This window comes from Pistacia vera, unplaced genomic scaffold (assembly GCF_008641045.1).
Source record: "Pistacia vera cultivar Batoury unplaced genomic scaffold, PisVer_v2 Contig413, whole genome shotgun sequence".
NCBI classification, from domain to species: Eukaryota; Viridiplantae; Streptophyta; class Magnoliopsida; order Sapindales; family Anacardiaceae; genus Pistacia; species Pistacia vera.
This window is the reverse complement of record NW_022196239.1, coordinates 332883-341908: the sequence shown is the minus strand read 5'-3', so window position 1 is coordinate 341908 and position 9026 is coordinate 332883.

The following is a 9026-nucleotide window of genomic DNA, read 5'->3' as shown; positions in this document are numbered from 1 at the left end:
TATCTTTGGGTGGAATATGACAAAAGTGTTTTTGTAATATCCTATAAAATGTGTTTGTTGCATGCCCCAAAGTTATGATTAAATTACCACATGAATATTTATATAATATAATATCATTAATATATGAGATATATTATATTTATATATATTAGTGAATATAATAATATATATATATATATATATAATATATATATATATATATATATATATATATATATATTTAAATAATTGTTTATATTCATGCTTTTAAATAATTGTTTATTATATTTGGTATGAATGTTTAATATTTATTTATGTGTGAATGAATATTAGATTAGAGGGTTGATCATGGGCGCCATTTGTATTCAAAATTTCAAAAGTGTTTGTAATATTCTTTTATTAAATGGCTTGTAATAATTAATTTATTTATTTATTTAATCGGGCCAGCGTGCCTAAGATCCCATTTGTAATGTTCGGATAGACAAGAACCGAAGAGCATCCGGATGACGATCCAATCGAAGATATAGTATTAGGGTAAATAGTTTCCTTTAGGATGTATTTTCGAAAAGTCCCATGGTCAACCCACATGCTTTAATTTATGTATATATGTGATATGTATGAATGGTTAATTAAACATGGCATGCTAAAAATGAATTAACTAAAGGTTAAACCTAAATCTCTCCAATTTAAAATTATTAAATCCAAGTTTCCCATTGTGGGATAACTAAATTCTTTGATATAAATTTTAATATCCTAAGATTTCTATTATGTGAGGGATTTAATCTTTGTATCATGAATAAGCTGATCTTGTTCTTGGATGGATATTTTCACCTGACCAAGAATTCTATTATGTGAGGAATGATGAAAATACCATCCTAAGAAAGCACAATGGTTCGGATTTAACTAGCCTAGGGTACCAAGAATTCTATTATGTGAGGTATCCGAAGCTAGGACAAGGAATATGAATCAAACCTTATATAGTGATATAAAGGAAAATAGTTTCCTACTTATTAGACTTAATTAACCAAGAATTCCTTATGTGAGGTTAATTGAATTTAATAAGAAATTTATTCCCCACTAAGAAATTTAATCCATCGAAAATTTTGGATCCTATTTAGGGAGTGTAGGACTCGAATAAAATAGTGGAGCTAATTGATTATGCATTAAAAGGTTTAAAAGATTGCAAGACACTAATAAAATTACTTTTCTTTGCAGTTTCATCTTTGTGATAAATAATTGAAAAATGACCAACAATTCTCCTAAGGATAATGGATAATAACATGTTAACCGGACCCAACCTAAAAGATTGGCTAAGAAATCTTAGAATTGTTCTAGATTTTGAAAGAATTGCCTATGTCCTGGAAACACCTCTTCCACTTGATATTGGACTGGATGCTCCACAAGTTAGCTTTATCTCTTGAAAAGTGGAGAGAGGATAGCAAGAGGGCTAAAAATTACATGCTAGCCTCCATGAATAAGAAACTTCAAACTAAGCATGAAGAGGTTTCAAATGCTTATGATATCCTCATAGCTCTACAAGAGTTGTACAACGAAAATCCAAGAGTGGTTGAGTATGAATTGTGCATCCCTCTTTAGCATGAAGATGAGGGAAGGGGTACCTCGCATGATCATACTCTTAAAATGATCAATGGATTAGATGACTGGATGGATATGGGGTGGTCATGCCAGACTGCCTCAAAGTGAATTTGATTCTACAATCCCTGCCTCCAAGTTATAAACCATTTATAACTAACTACAATCTCAATAGGATTGAGAGAAACCTCTCTGAACTGCTAAATGAGCTTAAAGAATTTCACAGACAGATGTGAAAGGGAAAGGACATGAGGATGTCTTTGCCGCCTCCACTAGCAGGGCCAAAAAAAGCCCAAAATGCTACCAAAGAGAGGTCCAAAAGTTGGACCCAGGAATAAGAGCTTCAAGAAGCTTGCGACGAAGGCAGAGAAGGCCAATGTAAAGGGAAAATGTTTCCACGTGGAGAAGATGGACACTGGAAGAGGAACTATCCTCAATACCTGAACAGTTTGAAGAAGGCAAGGAAAAGCAGGTACGAACTAATGTCTTATGATTGAATATGAATTAAGTGTTAATTCAGATAGTCATTCCTGGAAATTAGATTCAGCAGCAACATCTCATGTTTGTATGTCTTTGCAGGTACTTCAGAATAGTTCTGAGGTGACAAAGGGCGAGATCATTTGAGGATGGCAAATGGGGCACGAGTTGCAGCCGAGGCCATGGGACTTGCCCACTAAGACTACCTCAGGACATGTTTTGAATTTGTTTAAAGTATTGTACTTTGAAAAAGCCATTAGAAACATCATTTCTATTTCTGCTTTGTGTAAAGCATGTTATTATGTACCGTTTAATGGAAATGAATGTTCAATACTTTTGGAAATGTTTTAGTTGGTAAGCTATGAATACAAATGGTTTGTATGTCTTAGAATGAATGACTATGCTTCAATCAATACCATTTCTAATAAAAGAACTCGATCTGAATCAAATCCTAAAATTATGGCATCATAGATTGGGTCATATAGGAGAGAGAAGATTAGTACAGCTTGGAGAAAGTGGGATCTTGAACTCATTGGTTCTGAACCCTATCCAACCTTGAATCATGTCTCCAAGGAAAGATGACCAAGTCTCCCTTTAAGAGTAAAGGAGAGCGAGCTAAAGAACTATTAGAACTCATACATACATATGTATGTGGACCATTCAGTACTTTAGCCAGAGGAGGATTTGAATACTTCATTACTTTTACAGATGATATGTCACGATATGGGTATTTGTATTTATGAAATACAAATCTAAATCCTTTAAAAAATTCAGAGAATTCAAGAATGAAGTAGAAATCAAACTGGAAAGAGTATTAAAATACTACCATCAAATCATGGGGGTAATACTTGAGTATAGAGTTTCAAGAGTTCTTAAAAGAAAATGGAATCACTCACAATTGATCCTCCTTATACCACCCTAGCTTATGGAGTGTCTAAAAGGAGAAATCGTACCTTATTGGATATGGTACGATCGATGGTGAGTTTTACAGACTTACCAATGTCTCTGTGGGGGTACGCTCTCCAGACCGCTGTGCACATCCTTAATAGGGTCCCGTCTAAAACTGTCCAGAAAACACCGTATGAGATATGGTATGGAAAACGTCCAAGTCTGAATTATATGAAGATTTGGGGCTGCCCAGCTTATGTTAAATTGGTTAAATCTGATAAGCTGGATGTTAAATCCGAGAAGGGTCGGTTCATTGGATATCCTAAAGATAGTTTAGGATATTGCTTTTACTTCCCAAGTGATCAAAGAGTTTGGATCAGTAGAAATGCGCGCTTCCTCGAGAACGAGTTCTTGGAGGAAGGCGGCGTTGGAAGAAATATTGAACTCAAGGAAGAGTTCGAAGAGCCAAGAACCGAGATTGCTGAAGATGGAACGTCCACTCAGCGAACCTCAGTATCAGATACTATGGTTCCAGTACGAAAGTCTTCTAGAATGTCGAAACCTCCAGAGAGATATGGGTTCCTACATGAGCAAGATTTTGAATCTTACTTAGTGGGAGTAGATGATCATGGTGATGATCCTAGAAGCTACGAAGAAGCAATACTGGATAGAGATTCAGGAAAATGGCTGGAAGCGATGGATTCTGAGATAGAATCAATGCATGCCAATCAAGTATGGTCGCTTGTGGATCCACCTGAGGGAATAGTTCCTATAGGTTGTAAATGGGTCTACAAGAGAAAAGTTGGCAAGGATGGGGAGGTAGAGACCTTCAAAGCTCGACTGGTGGCGAAAGGTTATACTCAGAAACAAGGATTGGATTATGAGGAAACCTTCTCGCCTGTAGCTATGATTAAATCCATCCGTATAATGCTAGCCATCGCAGCATACCATGATTATGAAATTTGGCAGATGGATGTCAAAACAGCTTTCCTCAATGGGTTTATTGAGGAAAACATCTATATGGAACAACCGATAGGTTTTGTATCCTCTGCTGAAAGACATAAGGTATGCAAATTGCATCGATCCATTTATGGATTGAAGCAAGCTTCAAGAAGCTGGAACATTCGATTTGACGACATAATCAAATCGTTTGGTTTTGTCAAGAATCCGGATGAGCCCTGTGTATACAAATGGGTTAAAGATCATGCCATCACGTTTCTCATATTATATGTAGATGACATACTTTTGATGGGAAATGATATAGGCATGATGACAGAGGTTAAGGTTTGGTTGTCCAAAACCTTCTCGATGAAAGACTTAGGAGAAGCGACATATGTCCTTGGCATTCGTGTCTATAGAGATAGAACGAAAAGGGTAATTGGATTATCCCAGAAATTGTACATAGAGAAAATGCTAAAAAGATTTAGCATGGAGAACTCTAAGAGAGGTCTCTTGCCCTTCACTCACGGTCTTTATCTTTCTAAGGAGATGGGTCCAAAGATCGATGAAGAGCAGCAGCGGATGCGTAATGTGCCTTATGCGTCTGCCGTAGGCAGCTTAATGTATGCAATGCTATGTACAAGACCTGATATAGCTTATGCTGTAAATGTTACAAGCAGATATCAGTCAAACCTCAGGGAGAAACATTGGTCGGTTGTAAAATCGATCCTTAAGTACTTGAGAAGAACTAAGGATCTAGTTCTGAGTTATGGATGTTCCAAGTTAAACATTCAAGGATACTCAGATTCTTATTTCTAATCAAATATTGATGATAGAAAGTCTACATCAGGGTACATTTTTATATGTAATGGAGGTGCTGTTAGTTGAAAAGTTCCAAACAGACAACCACAGCTGACTCCACTACAGAAGCTGAATACATTGCTGCTTCGGAAGCAGCGAAGGAGGCTGTTTGGATGCGAAAGTTCGTAATTGAACTTGGTATGGTTCCGAACATGGCTTACCCGATAAGCATGTTTTGTGACAATACTGAAGCTATTGCACAGGCAAAGGAACCAATGGCACACCAAAAATCCAAACACATTCAGCGTAAGTATCACATTTTGAGAGAATTCATTGGAGCTGGAGAGATTATGATTCTGAAGACTCATTCAGTAGAAAATGTAGCTGATCCACTGACTAAGGCGATGACGCTGAAGCAATTGGACCATCATCTTGAGAAGATGAGTATGAGATACAACATCGAATGGCTTTAGTGCAAGTGAAAGTTTGTTAGTGTATATTAGTGTATGCCCTAGAAACCATTCGTGTTGTCGGTTTCAGAGCATTTTGTCTTGTATCTATATATATCATAAATAATAGAAGAAAGAGTTCTTCAATTCATATATATAAATCGCTTCCTTTATTCAGTCATGCATTTAAAATAAAGTATGTATATGAATTGTCCAGATGATTCATTTAATCGGTAAATGAATTATCGAAAAGGGTTCCCTACGGAAGCAATATAATTTGGGCAACTATATTGCACAGTAGGCATATCGGATGCTTCCGAAAGATATCATGAGTTGATATAAGTACGGATGACAATGATAGTCATGTCACTGGGGCATTGGCATGGATTAACGGTTGGTGAACTGTTTTGCGAACGTGACCGAATAACGACAAATCACTTGGAAAAGCATGTAGTCAATAATTTATCGTTTGGTTATATCAGTGCACGATGTAGTCCTTTGACCTGAGACATTGTAGTCGGATCCGATATGGATGCGTATGGTTCATACGGTGTATAAGTACGAGACTAATCATGTTTCGTATAATAAAGCCTATTTGGTCATGCGTTGTTCATATGCGAAAACGAACGATGGTCAAGAGGGGATCCATTGACTCGGAAATATAGGATCGGGAGTACCGCTGACTCCATCCGGATTTGAGTTCCTAGATGAACGTCGATAAATGTCAGAAATCAGAATCTCTAGCCAGAGTCTATTGTTAGTCATACAAAAGCAAATTTGTAATGACAAGTTCCGGACATATTGATCGACGATTCGGTAGAAGATCGAGTTTAGGATTTTGACATTCCATGAATCCGTGCTCGATCAGGATATCTCAATGGAGGGACTTTACCTGCATGGTACGTATGATCTGAAATGAGTTCGATGAAATATTTCTTCATCGTAGTTTAGGGACTATGACATATTGCTAGATGTTTACCATAGTCGTTAGGCCTCCGAACAGGTTTTCGGATTCATCCAAAACCGGCTCACGGTTAATCCACGGTGGACCTACATGGTCACACCAATAGCCTTGAGAAGTTAGAGAAGGATGAAAGAGAGAAATGATTATCCGAATAGGGCTAGCACCTTCCGAGGGTAATAACAGGATTTCTATAGTAATAATTACATAGAAAATTATTTGTGACATTTTAAGGGTTAAAATGGTCAAGCAATAATTAATTATATTTAATTATTATATCTTAAAGTGTTAAGATTAATGAGATGAACAAAAATAACCTTTTGATAGTTAAAGGGTAAAAAGGGTAAATTTATGGGTTGTTAATGTAAACTAGTTTAGTTTACATGAGCCATTGAATAATATTGATTATTCAAAGGGTAGCATAATAAATTCGTGGGGTCCCTTTTTAAAATAAGATTTTATTGGGCTTGGAAGTGAAAAATAAATAATTACAAAATTGCCCAAGTATATATATAAATGCAAAAGGTTGCATTTTAGTTCATTCTTCACTTGTTCACTCAAAAACAAACTAAAACTCTCTCTCAAACCCATGACCACTCTCTAATCTCTCAAGGTGGTGTTAAGGTGTGGAGGTTTCATCCTTTTGAGGCTAATCTTCATCAATCCAAAGCAAATGAGTAGTATAATCTCTTTTCAAGCTTTGCATGAAAAGAGTTTTTTTTTTTAATCCATCCTTTTCATGCTTTCTTCTCCATTTCCACCACTCTTCATGCATGCATACTGGTCTTTCACCACCTTTGGGAACCCGTTGATAAAGTCAAGAAGGCTAACACCCAAGGCCTCTTCGGAATGGGCAGGGGTTGTAACAACCCTACTACCTTTCTTCTTTCTGTCTTGTCTAATTGACATACTAGGTAAGTCTTCACATAGGATTTGATATTGGCTTCCATTTTAGGCCAATAATAATCCCTTGTCAACAAAGCCAAAGTTCTCTCTCTACCAGGATGGCCTGCCCAAGGTGAATTGTTAACTTCTTTCAACGACAATTGTCTCAATCCACCCTTGTTTAGGACATACAACCTATCCCCTTTGGCATGCAACAACCCATCCTCTAACCAATAGCGCCATATAGTTTTATCATGAACTTGTGTCACCAATCCCTATACTCGACATTTTGTTTGGCAGCCACTTGCAACCTATCCAACATGTCAGATTCCACCCGGGTTATTGCATATAGAGCATCAATCACCTCTTTCTTGCTCAAAGCATCGACAACTTGATTATGCCTTCCCAGCTTGTGTTGCCATGCAAAATATACTTAGCCAAAAGTTCTTACCACTGGACCTGTTTTGGGGACAACTTCTTTTGTGTCTTGAAGAAAGTATTAGCCACATTGTCTGTTAGCACTACAAACTTCATGCCCAGCAAGTACACTCTCCATACCTACAAACAATGCACAACATCCATCATTTCTTTCTCATGTGTAGAATATTGCTGCTCTGCCCTATTTAACTTTTGACTCTCAAAATGTACGGGATGTCCCTCATGTACCAACACCCCACCAATGGCTTTCTCCGAAGCATCCGTATGCACCTCGAAAGGTAACTCAAAATTTGGCAGTCTCAACACTAGTTTTGAGGTAATGGCTTCCTTCAACCTTTCGAAAGCCTTAGCACATGATTCTGTCCATTCCCACCGTTGCCTTTTTTCCAGCAAGTTTGTCAACAGTGCTACCTTTTTTGAGTACCCCGTAATGAACTTGCGATAATAGTTTGTCAAACCCAAGAAAGATCTTAACTCGGGAACTTTTGTAGGAGTTGACCATTCAATAATTGCCTACACCTTCTTTGGATCCATCTTCACTTGACCCTTACTCACCAAGTGCCCCAAGAACATGATTCCTGTTTAGCAAACTCACATTTTTCCATCTTTACATACAATTGATGTTCTCTCAATCGCATTAGTGCCCTTCTCAAATGAACTAAATGTTCATCCAAACTTCGACTATAGACCACAATGTCATCCAAGTATACAACCACAAATTCATCCAAGAACTCATATAGTACATCATTCATCAAATTGCAAAATGTAGTTGGTGCATTCGTCAAGCCAAACGGCATGACTAAAAATTCATAAGAACCATACCTGGTCACACAAGTGATCTTAGGCTCATCTCCCACAACAATTCTGACTTGCTAATATCTCGACCGCAAGCCTAACTTAGTGAAAACCGAGGCCCCACTCAATCTGTCTGAGAGATCTTGAACAAGGGGAATATGATACTTGTTCTGAATTGTAACCTTGTTCAACACCCTATAATCCACACACATCTGAAGCGAACTATCTTGCTTTTTCTGAAGTAATACAAGAGCACCATAAGGAGCCTTTGAAAGTTTCACTGCACCTGTATCAAGTAATTCATCAAGTTGTTTTCGGAGTTCTTTCAACTCCATGGGAGACATACTATATAGTGGATGAGAATGTGAAAACGCCTCTGGTTCCAACTCGATCTTATGATCAATTGCTTGTCTTGGAGGAAGTTATTTGGGTAACTCCCGTGGCATTACGTTAGCAAAGTCTCGCAATAACTCTGCCACAACATCTAGGACCTCAACTCTCTTATCAGGCTTTACCTCTATCATTGTTGCCAGATAAGTTTCATGCCCTTTCTTTAAATCATGCTTCACTGTCGTGACTGAGATAGCGGTAAGCCTAGACTATCCCAGTTTGCTACTCACACCCGATGAATAGCAAGATACAAAACAAGGACCCGATTAATGATTTATTACCATGTTATTCAAGTAGGGTAACACTAACACCTTTGCTGCCTTAAAGAACTCTACCCCCAAAATAATATCAAAATCATCCAAAGGAATAATAGTCAAGTTGATCTTACTCGTCTAACAACCCACACATACATGCACATTGTAAGCTATTCC